The sequence below is a fragment of the Balearica regulorum genome, chromosome W (genome assembly GCF_011004875.1).
Source record: "Balearica regulorum gibbericeps isolate bBalReg1 chromosome W, bBalReg1.pri, whole genome shotgun sequence".
Taxonomy (NCBI): domain Eukaryota; kingdom Metazoa; phylum Chordata; class Aves; order Gruiformes; family Gruidae; genus Balearica; species Balearica regulorum.
The window spans coordinates 20,756,988-20,774,724 of record NC_046219.1 but is presented as its reverse complement, the minus strand read 5'-3'; the positions used below and the strand labels follow the sequence as shown (position 1 = coordinate 20,774,724).

Below are 17,737 nucleotides of genomic sequence, written 5' to 3'. Positions count from 1 at the left end.
TACCCTTGTGTGGATCCCATTTGGCCCACAGACTTGTGTGCATCTAAGTGATGTAGCAGGTCACTAACCATTTCCCCTTGGATTATGGGGGCTTCATTCTGCTCCCTGTCCCAGTCTTCCAGTTCAGGGGGCTGGGTACCCAGAGAATGACTGGTCTTACTACTAAAGACTGAGGCAAAGAAGGCATTAAGTACCTCAGCCTTTTCCTCAGCCTTTGTCACTGTTTCCTCCTGCATCTAATAAAGGGTGGTTATTCTCCTTAGCCCTCCTTTTGTTTTTAATGCACTTATAGAAACATTTTTTATTGTCTTTAACGTTAGTAGCCAGATTAAGTTCTAGTTGGTCTTTGGCCCTTCTAGTTTTCTCCCTGCATAAACTAAGGACACCCTTGTAGTCCTGCTGAGTTGCCTGTCCCTACTTCCAAAGGTCATAAACTCTTTTTTTTCCTGCGTTCCAGACAAAGCTCTCTGTTTAGCCAGGCCAGTCTTCTTCCCTGCCAGCTCATCTCTCGGTAAATAGGGATGGCCTGTTCCTGTGCCTTTGTCATGTAAAAGGTGAAGTCTGAAGTGTGACTGAGTGAGGCCCTTCCGTTGAGTCACAAGGTTCAGAAAGGACCCCCTTGCTTTCTAAACTCCTTCTCAGAGAGGAGCCTAGGTGCGGCTAGGTCCAGTCTTAGTCCCAGACTTGGTCAACGGTTCATGTCTAAAGGGTTATGTGTGTATCAGAGTCAATGTTTGTCTGACAAAGCCCCCAAAGGACTTGCACTGACTCAGTTTCACAAAGTTGAAACTGAGTTGAAACTTTTATTGAAAGTTTACTAAAGCGACAGATTTAGTTTGGAATTGTCATTGATAAATGCACTTACTGCAATAGCGCTAATATATGACTATGATTATAATTATAATGCTAGCAAAATACTCTCCTGGGTATTCTCACTGAAAAGGTGAAATCACACTTGCTTACCAAGAAGGCATCCCTGTCTTGGGCAGAGGAGAAAGAGCACAGCCCATCGACTGCGTCTTCGGGATCTTCAATTTCTTCTCTCCTCCCCAGGGGTAACTTCCTCAATATCCTTTATACCCCAATCTTAGCTGTTCCCTCCCAGGGGTGACGTTTAACGTGATTTAGGCGGAGAGTCGAGTACTCTAGTCATATATGTTTAGCATGTACTCCTTTTAGCTCATTAGCATATTTAGGGGTGTCAACTTGAATATTCATTTTGCGGATAATGAAGCAAAAGGTCTCACTCCGGGCACCGTGGCCTTCAAGATTCTGTGTAGGAACCATCTATCTGTTTATTCTGCATTCTCTAGCCAAAACAGGGCCGTCTTGCTGACGTAAGACTCCCTCCTTCGTCTACTTCTCATACCAATCTTGCAAATGTCCATCCACAATGTTTGTATAAGAGATAAGTGAACGCTTGTGTTTTTAACCTATTAGGTGCAATTCCCACGGCCTTTAAGATTTCTTTCTGGAAGAACATCCAGCCTTCCTGGACTCCTTTGCCCTTCAGGACTGCTTCCCAAGTGACTCTGTCAACCAGAAATCCAAGGTAGCAGATTTGCTGACCCCCCTCCTTACTTCTCCAAGAATCAATAACTGTATCATTTCATGATCACTATGCCCAAGACAGCCTCCAACCACCACATCAACCACAAGTCCTTCTGTGTTTGTAAACAGCAGGTCAAGCAGGGTGCCTTGCCTAGTTGGCTCCCTCACCAGCTGTGCCAGGAAGTTATCTTCCACACAGTCCAGGAACCTCCTGGACTGTTTCCTCTCTGCCGTACTGTATTTCCAGCAGATGTTTCATAAGTCGAAGTCCCTCATGAGAACAAGGGCTAGTGATTGTGAGACTTCTCCCAGCCACTTACAGAATATTTCGTCTGCTTCTTCATCCTGGTTGGATGGTGTAAGACTCTCACCATTATATCTGCCTTGTTGATCTTTCCCCTTATTCTTACCCATAAGCACTTGACACTATCATCACCATCATCAAGCTTTATACAATCAAAACACTCTTTAACATAGAGGGCTACCCCACCACCTCTCCTTCCTTGCCTATCCCTTCCGAAGAGTTTGTAGACATCCATTGCAGCACTCCAGTTGTGCCAGTCATACCACCATGTTTCTGTGATTGCAGCTATATCAGAGTTTTCCAGCTGTACAATGGCTTCCAGCTCCTCCTATTTGTTGCCCCTGCTGCGTGCACTGCAGTTAGGCTGTTGATCCCGCCACCTTTTTTTGGGGTGAAGCCCTAATTCCTATGTGACCATTCTCAGGCACTTCTGTGGTTTCTAACCCATCAATAACCCTGGTGTCTTTGCTGCCACATGGATCTCCATCCCCTACCTCCACTGAGAGGGCAGACTGAAGGAACTCACTAGCACACCATCCCTCAAACATTTGCCTGCCGCCCTCAGGCTTATCTCTAACAAGCCTGGTTTTATCCCTTTCCCCCTAAGACAGATTAAATGGTAATAAGAGTGGTCAACAATCTGTTTTTCTACCTCTCCCCAACTAAGCAGACTATATTTACAGTGAAGAAATGAAAACCAAAGCATTATCAGCAAAAAACCAGCAGATTTTGGATATGTTGACTCCTGAGTACAGTCACAATATGTATATATGCTGCTATATACCTGAAACAGAGCCAAAAAGGGTTTTGTTTCCAATGATGTTTGGGTAACTATCAATTCCCTACAATATTATTGTTATCTAGTTTCTATCCCAGCAAAATTTTCATCAAGAGTCTGCAGTAGAATGTGATAAAATGCACAAAAACATGACTTCTTCACTGAGGACTGTATAACAAGATCTGCCTGAAATGGAAATGTGATACTTGGGTTTTAGGAGGGGGAAGGTGGTAGAGACTGAATTGGAATTATGTTATATTTTTACAAAAAAGTTGTTTTTTTTCCCCAAAACCTGAAATATTTATTGAAATAAATTTTAAAGTTTAAGTTATATTAGAAACAAGGTGAATAGACACATTCCTTGTAAACTTTCACCTTTTGAAAAATGAAAATTTCTCAGTTAACACTTTATTCTAATACTTGTACATATGTGTTGTGACATCTGAGTGCCATATGAACCACTGAGCTTTGTTTTACTTTTATTCAGTGCTGCAATATCACTCCTAAAAGACCTATAAAGGAAAGAAACATTAAGTGATTTCACAAGCAGTTTCTAATATCTCACAAAACAACAAAAATATTTTATTAGCATGCTAAATCTACAGGAAAGGCTTCTGTGGTGGGTTGACCCTGGCTGGGGGCCAGGTGCCCACCAGAGCCACTCTATCTCTCCCCTCCTTCACTAGACAGGGGAGAAAAAAGTACAACGAAAAGCTTGTGGGTCGAGATAAGGACAGGGAGAGATCACTCACTAATTATCATCACGAGCAAAACAGACTGAACTTAGAGAGGGGATTCATCTAATTTATTACTAAGCAAAACAGAGTAGAGGAATGAGAAATAAAACCAAATCTTAAAACACCTCCCCCCACCCCTCCCATCTTCCCGGGCTCAACTTCACTCCCGGCTTCAACCTCCACCCCCCTCAGCAGCACAGCGGGATGGGGAATGGGGGTTACAGTCAGTTCATCACACGTTGTCTCTGCCGCTTCTTCATCCTCAGGGGGAGGACTCCTCTCATCATTCCCCTGCTCCAGCGTGGGGTCCCTCTCACGGGAGACAGTCCTTCACGAACTTCTCCAATGTGAGTCCTTCCCACGGGCTACAGTCCTTCACGAACTGCTCCAGCGTGGGTCTCTCCCACAGGGTGCAGACCTTCAGGAGCAGACTGCTCCAGCGTGGGGTCCCCCACGGGGTCACAAGTCCTGCCAGCAAACCTGCTCTGGCGTGGGATCCTCTCTCCACGGATCCACAGGTCCTGCCAGGAGCTTGCTCCAGCACAGGCTTCCCACAGGGTCACAGGCTCCTTTGGGTGCCTCCACCTGCTCCAGCGTGGGGTCCTCCAGGGGCTGCAGGTGGAATCTCTACACCCCCTCATCCTTCCTCCATGGGCTGCTGCAGGGGGACAGCCTGCTTCACCATGGTCTTCACCACAGGCTGCAGGGGGATCTCTGCTCCGGTGCCTGGAGCACCTCCTCCCCCTCCTTCTGCACTGACCTTGGTGTCTGCAGAGTTTCTTACATCTTCTCACTCCTCTCTCCAGCTGCAAAAGCTCTCTCTAACCTGGTTTTCTTTCACTTCTTAAATATGTTATCACAGAGGTGCTGATTGGCTTGGCCTTGGCCAGCGGCGCGTCCGTCTTGGAGCTAGCTGGCATTGGCTCTATCGGACACAGGGGAAGCTTCTAGCAGCTTCTCACAGAAGCCACCCCTGTAGCCCCCCCTGCTACCAAAACCTTGCCACGCAAACCCAACACAGCTTCCTACTAAATGGCGCTAGCTGGCTAGAACAGAAATATTATTTGGTTTCTTATTTGAAGATTTAGTGATGGATAAATAATGTTATCTCCATAAATAAAAGAAATGACAAATAGACATTGATTGCAGTTCAGCTCTAGGAAATTACTTTGTAAAAATGCATGTTGTTACATCCAATGTGTACTAGGTCTTATTCTGATTTTAATAAAATGCTGTGAATTGGTTTTAACTTTGTTGCTCCCATAGTGCTGGCTGGGAACTGCAGAGTATTGCATGCACCACCAGAAGCCCCTATGCCAGTTATTTTCTTGCAGTTTTCCACAAGTGTAATTAGGTTTGCTTTGGTGTCACTGGGAAGAATGCTAAAAAGTAATCAGATCTCAAAAAGACGGCACTGAGGGATTAGAGTGGTTTGGCAATTTTTTCAAAATGATGTTACCATGCAAAATTGAAAGTCAGCTTTAACCTCAGTCTGCAGCTAAGGTTGAAGGCGAGGAACATTTTCTTGATATATAAACCCTAAAGAGACATCAGATCACACTTTGTCAGGCATAACAAGTCATTTTCATTTTCAGTCTTTGCATCCACTCTTTAAATGATTTATCAAAAAGGAAACAAACAAAGCAAAGTTTGAGTTACTGTCCATTCAAATCCATATTCTGACCATGTTGTGGTTTTGCCCCAATCCGTAGTAAAGCCCCACACAGCTGCTTGCTCACCCCCCCCAGCAGGATAGGGGAGAGAATTGGAAGAGAGAAAGTGAGAAAACTCATGGGTTGAGATAAAGACAGTTTAATAAGTAAAGCAAAAGCCATGCACGCAAGCAAAGCAAGACAAGGTATTCATTCATCCCTTGCCATCAGCAGGCAGGTGTTCAGCCATCTCCAGGAAAGCAGGGCTCCATCACACATAACAGTTACTTGGGAAGACAAATGTCATCACTCTGAACCTCCCTCCTTTCCTTCTTCTTCTCCCAGCTTTACATGCTGAGCATGATGTCATATGGTATAGAATATCCCTTTGGTCAATTGGGGTCAGCTGTCTTGGCTGTGTCCCCTCCCAGCTTCATGTGCACCCCCAGCCATCCCGCTGGTGGGGTGGTGTGTTCCGGCAGAAAAGGCCCTGACTCTGTATAAGCACTGCTCGACAATAACAAAAACATCTCTATATTATCAACACTATTTTCAGCAGCAATCCAAAACATAGCCTCACACTAGCTACTATGAAGAAAATTAACTGTATCCCAGCCAAAACCAGCACAGATCACTAGAGTTACCTGTCTTCCAAAGCAGTCTCTGTTCACATAGGAAAGGTATCAGAAACATGGTTATAATTTGCTTTAAATTAATTACAGTTTAATAACTATTATGATGATATAATAATTAATATTATTAATAATACGGAGCACTTGTACAGTATATCATCAATCATATTGGAAGCAACAAAACCATCTGAATAGGAAGAGACTCTGATATTCTTCTGCAGGTAGCAGGCTACAGCTGACTTCGGAGTAGGCAGTGGAGAGTAGGAAAGACCAAAGCAGAAAGGTATACTTATGTCATCCACCATTTCAGCGGCCTGAGAGCTTCAAAGAGCTCCTGGTAGGCATTAAGTTTGCTTCTCTCTGAGAAAAATATTGAAAGAGTTGACACTTGCTCTCTCTTGAATGAATCCGGCCTGCTACACAGGGAAACCTGGATTTTATTCATACAAAGCACTGTATTTTAGGAAGATATAAAATTCTCAGTAGACTGTAAAGCATTCTGATTTTCAGATAATTGCTTAATATGCTGAATGCAAAAATACATACTGTGACATACAGTATGACATAAAGAAGTTACAACACACAGATTAATTTGCATGGTAAGCCAGTCAGCACACTCTATGCTTTTCTGTCTTAAGAATGACAGACAAATGTCACCAACCATACAGATGTTCATTAAAGTACAGCTGAAGCCATTGCATCGCAGCCTAGAAACAATGCAATACAAAAATGAGACCTCTGAAAGCCTGTATAATCCAACAAGCACATTGACCAGGAGTTTTTATTCAAATAAACAAGCAGTTCACTAGTTTGTTATTGCTGGTCCTAAATGTATAAAACTCTTTGAGAAAAACCAAGCCACAACAGTCACAATCTGTTTGGGCCTGCTGAATCTAATCAAAAGGACTTGGAGACTGCATGTTGGTGCTGTGAGAAAGGAATGCAAGCGGAGGCACAGGGTCTGAGGAACCCTCCACAGCCTGTTTTGAACCTGCTAATGTGCTCTGCTCACTTAATGGCATGTTATAAAACATCTGGTCTCAAATGCTCAAATATTGATTCAGTATATGGAAATCTGGTATTACACTACCGCTGTTTCTAGGAACAACTTATATAAAGAGATCTGATCGTGCCATATGGTTTTATTTCTGGAGTGCTTTGACCACATTTTTTTAGGGGTTATGTGTGATTAGAGTGAATTATAAGTCCCCCTCGCTTCCTTCAAGGTGGATGATGACTAAGCTGTAAAAGTCACAAATTTTGATGTCCAGGTTCATAAGGGTTTTCAGTTAATGGTTAACCGAAAGACAAATCTCTGCTGTGCCTTCCTGTGTGACTCCAGTGAGCGGGTGATAAGGCCTAAATCCTCCATAGAGTACAAACGTGCAGGCTGAAAAGGAAGTATGTTTTATAGGCTCTATGTGCTTTTACCATGCCACGTTTATCACACATTAGCGAAGGCAAATACAGGGAAATTAGAGGTTTTGAAGAGATAAATATGTTGTGGCCCTTTTGCAAACATCAGTAACAGCTTGAATATTGTATCTGGGTAAAGAGCAAAGCTGCAGACTCTGGGTTATATTTAAAGTCTAAGGAAGCTTGAAGATGCTGTTTTTCCTGACATTCCTTCCTCACTAGCCTGACTCTCAAGCTGTCTCACAGAACTGCCATCTTTCTTTCAAAACTGCTTGTTTGGCCATTCAAACATACCAAAAAGAGTGGTTTATCACTTAGAAGATCCAGTGATATCTAGATACAGGCTGTGCAGAGTCATGTGGATACTGCTATGTGACATGACCTGGAGCACATACAATTGAGTAGAAAGTGATAAAGATGTGTGCAACTGCTGGACTGGCTTCCTGCATCCTTGTTCTATAAGTCTTTGTCATGAACATCTGAATATCTGAACCCTGAAAAACTGTTTTGTTCAACTGCATTTGATCTACTCCCTATTCCCTTCACAGGTTTTTTTTCTTACACGGCTTTGTGGGTGCAGTTCATCCCCATGCTTTTGCTATGGAGTTACCAGAGGAGGCAAGAAGATATTAGCTGCCTGGTAGTATTGGAGAGACTCACAGCTGCGCAACCCTTTCATATTACAAATAAACCATCTCATAAATATTTGTACCACTTCTGTACTTTTGATTAGTTGCATTGTACCTATGCTAGGAATATATAAAATTGTCTCTATTGCTCATCACTTGGTGCTGCTAATTAGACACTTGGCACTTACCTATTGTCCTCCTACCTATGAAGTTTGTCAGTTATGGGGGAGGAGCAGAAACAATGTTACATACTGAGCTGGCCAGGCACATGGGGCAAGATTAAACCCTTGGGTGAGCTGTGCCTTAGTAAGGCCTAGACACATTGATGAATTTTTTTACTTCCAGATGATGTAGGTCCTAAAACCTCACAGAATATCAGATTGCAAATATCTAAATTACTGATCAGACTGGCAGTCCATCTTGTGAAAAGTCTCTTACTGTAGAAAAATCAAATGTTTTAGAAGAAACAATCCTGCAATAAGCAGTTTTCAATGCTTAAACAGAGCATTTCAGTCAGCTCATTGGCATTTATATATTAGCAGGATGTAACAAGTTCTTCTGACTCATTTTGCTTAGAGTGAAGACTATTTCCTTGTCTTACCTTGGAATGATGGATTTATTTAATTGATTCATTGCTCTTACATTTATAAGAAAGGTTGAAGAATATTTCTTGAGTGCCTTTCTGCTGTTCATCATTTTAGTATATATCTTTTGCCTTTATTCTATTAATCTCTTCACCAAGGAAGAGATTTTTTTTCCCTTTTTTTTGGTGGAATATTTTGTTAAATTCTTATTCCTATTTGTGGATTCCACCAACTAGTATTACATAGCTTTCAGCCTGAAGTGACAAAAGTTGAATATAATGTTAAATATGAAATGTCTCTTGGCTTGTACATTGTACTATGGATTTTATAGTCTCCTATATTCTTCCCCAAGCATATTCTTCCCCTTAGTTATATCATAAGCTTTTTAAACTACACACTGAACTGCATTTAAAATGCAAATAAAATGTTATTTATTTACATACCTTCTGTACTTTAATATCTTGTCTATAAACTTTTATTAATGCAAGGCTTTGTTTTTCTTGGGTTTTTTTTTCCTCCACTCACTGCCTACCCATGCAGCAGGGAAAATATAGTTCCTCAGGGTTTTCTTCTTCCCTATATTAAACACAATTTTACAGATGTTACAGAGTCTGCTGATTTGCACCCCCTATGTAAACTTAGTAGAGGTGGAAAACAGGATCACCACTTCTCTACTAGGAAAGCTCTCCTGTCTCAAGTGTGAGAGATCAGAAATGCCAGTCTTTGACATATCTGCCATACAACTGCATGGCATGGGCAAAACCCTCATTCCCAGTGCTGCCACTTCTGCTCCACCAGTCCATCTCTGACCAGCTGTATCTGGTGGGGCTTTCTGGACTGAGAAGGAAGATGTGAAACCAAGAAGGGAAGACAACAAATCTCAGCTGCAGCCTTTTGGGAGGGGTCCGATGTAGGATAATGCACTCTGCCAAGGGTGGCAATCATTTAGATGGGGGAAAAAACAGAAAGGTGGGGACAAGTGGTGCCTGATGCTGCAGGGTGAGGATAGCTGTTTAATGAGTGCATGCCAGCAGAAGCCCGTCCCAACTCGGCATAATCTTTCCTTCAACTATAGTTGGTGCCAGGCACACTAGACCCATCCACCTTGTGGAACCACAAACTCAGCAAATTGTTTAGCATCTCTCTACTGCTGGTAGCTAGTAGGAAACATAAGGATAACAGTGTCTACCCTGCATAGAGCTTCTCACCCTCCTCTTGTTAATTCCTGTAACCACTGCTGAGGAGCTTTCTACAGCTAAGGGAAGAAGGAAAACAATTGTATTATTCTTAAGATTTTGTGGGATGTAGTGCCCGATGTGGACAGTGAAGTAATATGTGAGGATCCCTAGGCCACTGCACGCCATGCAGAAGAATTAGAAGAGTATGAAGGAAAACACAGTGCTGACTTGAAGGGCAGTAAAATCAGGTGGCCATATCCAGTCTAGATGGAGATAGAAATCCCCCTGGGAGACTGGATACCTGCTGAAGTCCTGCTGGCTTCCAAGTACCCTCTCAGCAGGGTCCAGAGATCACCACTGAGATTTCCCTGTCCTGACCAGCCCCACCAGGAGCCCATGCTCCTCCTGCCTCATGGCAGCCCCAGCTGGGGTACTTCAATTAGCATAATTACAAACAAAACTAATTCTACCTGAAACATTACATACATTAAAAAGAAAGGTGTGCTCAAAGTGTTTGTGTTGGGTTTGCATGGCAAGGTATAGTAGCTGGGGGAGGGGGTGGGGTGGGGGTGGGGTGTCTACAGGGGTGGCTTCTGTGAGAAGCTGCTAGAAGCTCCCCCTGTGTTTGATAGAGCCAATGCCAGCTGGCTCCAAGATGGACCCACCCCTGGCCAAGGCTGAGCCAATCAGTGCCTCTGTGATAATATATTTAAGAAGGGGAAAAAAAAAAAAAAACAATCTAGAGGGAGCTTTTGCAGCCAGAGAGAGGAGTGAGAATATGTGAAAAGCTCTGCGGACACCAAGGTCAGTGCAGAAGGAGGGGGAGGAGGTGCTCCAGGCACCAGAGCAGAGATCCCCCTGCAGCCTGTGGTGAAGACCATGGTGAAGCAGGCTGTCCCCCTGCAGCAGCCCATGGAGGAAGGATGAGGGGGAGTAGAGATTCCACCTGCAGCCCCTGGAGGACCCCACGCTGGAGCAGGTGGAGGCACCCAAAGGAGCCTGTGACCTGTGGGAAGCCCGCGTTGGAGCAAGCTCCTAGCAGGACCTGTGGACCTGTGGAGAGAGGAGCCCATGCTGGAGCAAGCTCCTGGCAGGACCTGTGGAGAGAGGAGCCCATGCCAGAGCAGGTTTGCTGACAGGACTTGTGACCCTGTGGGGGAGTCACGCTGGAGCAGTTTGTGGGGGACTCATGCTGGAGCAGCGGAAAGATTAAGAGGAGTCCTCCCCCTGAGACAGAAGAGGCAACAAAAAAAATGTGTGATGAACTGACTGTAACCCCTATTCCCCATCCCCCTGTGCCTCTGAGGGAGGAGGAGGTTGAAACCAGGAGTGAAGTTGAGCCTGGGAAGATGGGAGGAGTGGGGGGAGGTGTTTTAAGATTTGGTTTTATTTCTCATTCCTCTACTCTGTTTTGCTTAGTAATAAATAAGATGGATTCCCTCTCTAAGTTCAGTCTGTTTTGCTCGTGATGATAAGTAGTGAATGATCTCTCCCTGTCCTTATCTTGACCCATAAGCTTTTTGTTATACCTTTTTCTCCCCTGTCTAGTGAAGGAGGGGAGTGATAGAGTGGCTCTGGTGGGTACCTGGCCCTCAGCCAGGGTCAACCCACCACAGTCTTCTTTGGAAATTTGGGGGGGGAGAGAGAGAATGCAGTCCCCCACTACCACAAATTATGCAGTTGAGTTTCCCCCATTTGGGGAAATTGCGGGGGTCAGCACACCCAGAGTGTGGGGGATGAGCCTTGTCCTGGGAAAACCACCTGCCTGATCATGGTGTCTAGTTGTAAAGGTATGTCATTTAGATGCCCATGTACCCAAGAATCGGGCCACTGAGGAACATCAGACCAACCAGCAGGTGGATCAGGCTGCCAAGATTGAAGTGGCTCAGGTGGATTTGGACTGGCAGCATAAGGATGAATTGCTTATAGCTCCTGGTGGGCCCATGGACACCTCAGGCCATCAAGGAAGAAATGGAACATATAGATGGGCTCCTGATCGAGGGGTGGACTTGAGCATGGATGCTATCTCACAGGTCATCCATCAATGTGAAACATGCGCAGCAATCAAGCAAGCCAAGCAGGTAAAGCCTCTGTAGTATGGAGGGTGATGGTTGAAATATAAATATGAGGAAGCCCCAATTGTTCAGGATTTCTGGAAGTAATCACAGACTGGCCACAAGGGAAAGATTTCAGAATGTTGCCAGAGGAGCAGGTGACACGTGCTGAAGAAGCCCTACTGTATAATAAACTAACAGAAGATGAGAAGCCATATGCCCTCTTCACTGATGGGTCCTGTTGCATCGTGGGAAAGCATGGAAGGTGGAAGGCTGCTGTATGGAGTCCTACAGGATGAGTTGTAGAAGCTGCTGAAGGAGAAGGTGAATCGTGCCAGTTTGCAGAGGTGAAAGCCATCCAGCTGGCTTTAGATATTGCTGAAAGAGACAAGTGGCCAACACTGTACCTCTATACTGGCTCATGGATGGTGGCCAATGCCCTGTGGGGATGGTTACAGCAGTGGAAGTGGAGCAACTGGCAGGGCAGAGGCAAACCCATCTGGGCTGCCCCATTGTGGCAAGATACTGCTGTCTGGCTAGCTCAGTCAGTAGAGCGTGGGACTGTTAATCCCAGGGTCATGGGTTCAAGCCCCACATTTGGGTGCCAAAAAAGACCGTGGTGGGTTGACCCTGGCTGGGTGATACTCCCCTTGTTCACTAGACAGGGGAGAAAAAGTACAACAAAAAGCTTATGGGTCAAAATAACAACAGGGAGAGATGACTCACTAATTATTGTCAAAAGCAAAACAGACTGAACTTAGAGAGCGAAGTAATCTAATTTATTACTAAGCAAAACAGAGTAGAGGAATGAGAAATAAAACCAAATCTTAAAATGCCTCCCCCCACCCCTCCCATTTTCCCAGGCTTAACTTCACTCCTGGCTTCAAACTCCATGCCCCCTCAGTGGCACAGAGGGATGGGGAATGGGGGTTACAGTCAGTTCATCACACATTGTTTCTGCTGCTTCTTCATCCTCAGGGGGAGGACTCCTCTCATCATTCCCCTGCTCCAGCATGGAGTCCCTCTCATGGGAGACAGTCCTTCAAGAACTGCTCCAGTGTGGGTGTCTCCCATGGGGTGCAGACCTTCAGGAGCAGACTGCTCCAGCGTGGGTCCCCCACGGGGTCACAAGTCCTGCCAGCAAACCTGCTCTGGCATGGGCTCCTCTCTCCGCAGGTCCTGCCAGGAGCTTGCTCCAGCACAGGTTTCCCACAGGTCACAGGCTCCTTCAGGTGTGCCTCCACCTGCTCTGGCATGGGGTCCTCCAGGGGCTGCAGGTGGAATCTCTACACCCCCTCATCCTTCCTCCATGGGCTGCTGCAGGGGGACAGCCTGCTTCACCATGGTCTTCACCATGGGCTGCAGGGGGATCTCTGCTCTGGTGCCTGGAGCACCTCCTCCCCCTCCTTCTGCACTGACCTTGGTGTCTGCAGAGTTTCTTACATCTTCTCACTCCTCTCCCTGGGTGCAAAAGCTCTCTCTAACCTGGTTTTCTTTTACTTCTTAAATATGTTATCACAGAGGTGCTGATTGGCTTGGCCGTGGCTAGGGGCGGGTCCGTCTTGGAGCTGGCTGGCATTGGCTCTATCAGACACAGGGGAAGCTTCTAGCAGCTTCTCACAGAAGCCATCCCTGTAGCCCCCTTGCTACCAAAACCTTGCCATGCAACCCCAACACACTGTTACCCTTTAGAATTAGCCCTAGAAAAACTTGCAGGCTGGGGTATGAAAAGCAGATCAGCCTAATCAAATCCTTACATCTCATCTGAGGTTTTTTTAGAAATTCTTCATCATCTCATCTTGATATGTTTTTAACTTATGTATAAAACTATATGGAGGCCATTTTTTTATATTCTGTTAAAAGTTGGCCAAGGTGTATATCAATCTCTCCAGACAAATTGATTTCAAAATAACTTAAGTTTTTAGTCAATATTTAATAGTGATTATTCGTGGGGTTTCTGATACCATCAATTCCAAATGTAAAATTTCCCGTCATGCAAGCTTCAATGTGAATTCTAGCCAAGGCTTAATGGTATTTAAATGTTCAGGACTGATGATTTTAATCTCTGTAGTTCTTTTCATGCGGGCTTTAAGAAAACACCTGCTTTGGCTATGGAGTATTCCATTGTACTCTTCCAGAATATTTCACAAAAAAATAAGCATAGGTTCACTTTTTTGGAAATACTGTAGCTGATTTTCTTTTATATAAGACACACTGTACAGTGGTAAACTTGTACATAGAAGAACATAACTGACAAAATCCTTTTCTTACATGATTGGAAAGAACAGTCTCAAATTTTGTGTGTTAGAAGAAAACAAATAAATTTGGATGACCAGCAGACAAGGTCCAGTACTTGCCTACATGACGTACATTCACAACTAGTTTTTCTTCCCGGGCAGCAATATCTTACCATAGCTCGGCAGCCCAGATACGTTTGCCTCTGCCCTGCCAGTTGCTCTGCTTCTACTGCTGTAACCACCCCCACAGGGCATTGGCCACCATTCATGAGTCAGCATAGAGATAGAACATTGTCCACTTTTCTCTTTCAGCAATGTCTAGAGCCAGCTGGATGGCTTTCACCTCTGCAAACTGGCTCTATTCACCTTCTCCTTCTGCAGCTTCTGTGACTCGCCATGTAGGACTCCATACAGCGGCCTTCCACCTTCCATGCTTTCCCACGATGCGACAGGACCCATCAGTGAAGAGGGCATATGGCTTCTCATCTTCTGTTAGTTTATTATACGGTGGGGCTTCTTCAGCACGTGTCACCTCCTCCTCTGGCGACATTCCGAAATCTTTCCCTTCTGGCCAGTCTGTGATCACTTCCAGAATTCCTGGACGATTGGGGCTTCCTATTCGAGCCCGTTGTGTGATCAGTGCAACCCACTTACTCCACGTAGCATCGGTTGCATGGTATGTAGAGGGGGCCCTCTTTTTGAACATCCAGCCCAGCACTGGCAGTCGGGGTGCCAGGAGGAGCTGTGCTTCGGTGCCAATCACCTCTGAAGCAGCTCGAACCCCTTCATAGGCTGCCCATATCTCCTTTTCCGTTGGAGTCTAGTGGGCCTCGGATCCTCTGTATCCCCGACTCCAAAACCCCAGGGGTCGACCTCGACTCTCCCCTGGTGTTTTCTGCCAGAGACTCCAGGTAGGGCCATTCTCCCCGGCTGCGGTATACAGTACATTTTTTACATCTGGTCCTGCCCGGACTGGCCCAAGGGCCACCGCATGAACTATTTCTTGTTTAATTTGTTCAAAAGCTTGTCGTTGTTCAGGGCCCCATTTGAAATCATTCTTCTTCCGGGTTACATGATAGAGAAGGTTTACAATGACACTGTAATTCAGAATGTGCATTCTCCAGAAACCCACAACACCTAAGAAAGCCCGTGTCTCCTTTTTGTTGGTTGGTGGAGACATGGCTGCTATTTTGTTGATAATATCCTTTGGGATCTGATGACGCCCATTATGCCATCTTATTCCTAAAAAATGGATCTCCTGTGCAGGTCCCTTGACCTTACTTCATTTTATGGTGATACCAGCTTTCAGAAGCATTTGGACTATGTTCTTCCCTTTCTAAAAAATTGGTTCTGCTGTGATGTCCCATACAATGATGTCATCAATGTATTGTAGGTGTGTGGGAGCTTCACCCTTTTCCAGTGCAGTCTGGATCAGTCTATGACAAATGGTGGGGCTGTGTTTCCACCCCTGGGGCAGTCAATTCCAGGTGTACTGTATGCCCCTCCAAGTGAAAGTGGCCTGTACTCTGCTGCCAAAGGGATCGAGAAAAATGCATTTGCAATATGAATTGTGGCATACCACTTGGCTGCCTTTGACTCCTGTTTATATTGAAGTTCCAGCATGTCCGGCATGGCAGCACTCATGGGCGGTGTGACTTCCTTCAGGCCACGATAGTCTACCGTCAGCCTCCACTCTCCATTGGACTTCCGCACTGGCCATAGGGCACTGTTAAAGGGTGAGGGGGTTCTGCTGATCACTCCCTGGCCTCTCCAGTTGACAAATTAGCTTATGGATGGGAATCAGGGAGTCTCAGTTGGTGAGATGTTGTTACTGGTGCACCGTTGTGGTCGTGATTGGCACCTGTTGTTCTTCAACCCTCAGCAACCCCACAACAGAAGGGTCTTCCGAGAGACCGCACAAAGTACACAACTCTTCATCCGTCTCCAAGGCAGCTATACTAGAAGCCCATCTGTACCCTTTTAGGTCTTTGACATGCCCTCTCGAGAGGCAGTGTATGCCAAGGATGCACGGAGGCTCTGGCCCAGTCACAATGGGGTGCTTTTCCCAGTCCTTCCCAGTTAGACTCACTTCAGCCTCCAGCCGAGTCAACTGTTGCGATCCCCCTGTCACTCCAGAAATAGAGATGGGTTCCGCCCCTTCATAGCTTAATGGCATTAAAGTACACTGTGCACCAGTGTCCACTAGGGCCTTGTACTCTTGTGGATCTGACGTGCCAGGCCATCGGATCCACACAGTCCAATACACCCTATTGTCCCTTTCCTCCACCTGGCTGGAGGCAGGGCCCCTCTAATCCTGCTCATCATGTTCGCTACTCACTTCTTGCAAAAATGACTTAGCCCTTCAAGAGGATCATACATATGAGTAGGCCTTCGACTCATTCAGGGGTGCTGCCTACTGGAAACTGGAGCGACATTTTTCCTGGAAAAATTACCTTTTGTGACTGTTTTATGTTGCAAGTCACGTACTCGTGCCCGTAGGATCGTGGTAGGCTTTCTATCCCACTTCCTCATGTCTTCTCTGTGGTCACGCAGGTAAAACCACAGGGAGCCTCATGATGTGTACCCTCTATATCTTCTCTCCTGAGCAGAGAAACGCTTACTCCGAATAGCTGAGATGATACTGTTCCGTATAGGTGGGGAGTAGGACATATCCTCTTTGAGTTGCCAGACCTCCCACTTCATCCACTGTTGGCGCCTCTTTGCCTTTCCAGTCCATTACTGCCAGTGAGTTGGCATATCATGATGGTGCACTTCATACAAATTTTCGCCACATGGGTCAGGTACATCGGACTTCATCAGGGTCTGTGGGTAACTATGCGTTGTCCGGATCATAATAAACCATCTCCCGCACAGCTAATTCCCTCAGGTACTGGATACCTCGTTCCATGGTGGTCCACTTGCCTGGCCGACATACGACATCTTCACTGAAGGGATACCTTTCCCTCACACTAGACAGGAGTCACCTCCAGAGGCTGAGGGCCTGTGTCTTTTTCCTGATTGCCTTGTCAATGCCCCCTTCCCTAGACAGGGATCCCAGCTGCTTGGCCTCCCTGCCCTCCAGTTCCAGGCTACTGGCCCCGTTATCCCAGCAGCGGAGCAGCCAGGTAATAATGTGCTCCCCTGGAAGGCGGCTGAAATCTTTCTGCATATCTCAGCTCCCTCAGGGACAGGGATCGAGTGATCACTTCTGGTTCTGGCTCTTCTTCTTGTTCTCGTGATGGTCCCAGTTCATCATCATCCCTCACTAAGTGAACTGATTTCTTTGTGTTTTTCTTTTTCTGTATAGGGACGACTGATACCAGTACGGGTTGGGTTTTTTTGGTTCACCTGCAGTACCTGTTCATCGGGGTTTGAATAGCCACAAGTGCCTGTTGTGAGGTTTGGGCTAGCTGCAGTGCAGGTCTGTCTGTTTTCCCTCTCTTCCCCCTGATGGCGCTGCCTGCTATCGAGCAGTGTTTGGTAGGTAGTGGCCAGGGCCCAGCACAGCACAGTAAGTTGTGCCTCCTTGGAATAGCCACAGCATTTTCCTTTCAAATATTCTATCACTTAATCAGGGTCCTGGAGTTGTTCAGGAGTGAAGTTCCAAAACCCTGGGAGTGAGAAAGTCTCTAGATACCTGCCCATATTCTCCCACATGCCATATCAGCCCTGACCGTTCAACCTTGGGGAAGATCCCTGGGTGGTATTCTTAAAATACTCTTTTGTAACCCTGAACAGGACTTGAAACGCATTCAGGAGGCATAATAATATAAACATGCTGGCTGGAACATCCCAAGTGTATTCAAAATTCTCAAAAGCTGCTGTGACTAGCTTGAAGGGAAAAGGGGAGGTGAAAGAGCGGGAGAATGTATCCCCTCCCGTCTTCCCCATAGATTGGGTGCGATTATTAATCAGTTCTGAGAGGTGTTGACTGAGGTATGGGAATGACAGAAATGCTACATAGAAATACCAGCTTAGACTCATG

At 45.8% G+C, this 17,737-nt stretch overlaps 2 long non-coding RNA genes and 1 other non-coding gene across 4 annotated transcripts in view; 2 read left to right on the top strand and 1 right to left on the bottom strand.

The window, feature by feature from the left end:
* LOC142599221 (uncharacterized) overlaps positions 1–17,737 on the top strand; it is a 706,610-nt gene that overhangs the window by 366,265 nt on the left and 322,608 nt on the right. The gene's annotated exons all lie outside the window — the stretch shown is intronic.
* Positions 3,562–17,737, top strand: part of LOC142599250 (uncharacterized) — a 52,087-nt gene continuing 37,911 nt past the window's right edge. Inside the window, exons 1-2 of the long non-coding RNA XR_012832879.1 lie at positions 3,562–3,671; positions 3,762–3,811. This is a non-coding gene — a long non-coding RNA (uncharacterized LOC142599250). The remainder of the gene's footprint in view (positions 3,672–3,761; positions 3,812–17,737) is intronic.
* Positions 11,096–11,259, bottom strand: LOC142599364 (U1 spliceosomal RNA). Its single transcript, XR_012832913.1, has one exon. It is a non-coding gene; the product is annotated as a U1 spliceosomal RNA (small nuclear RNA).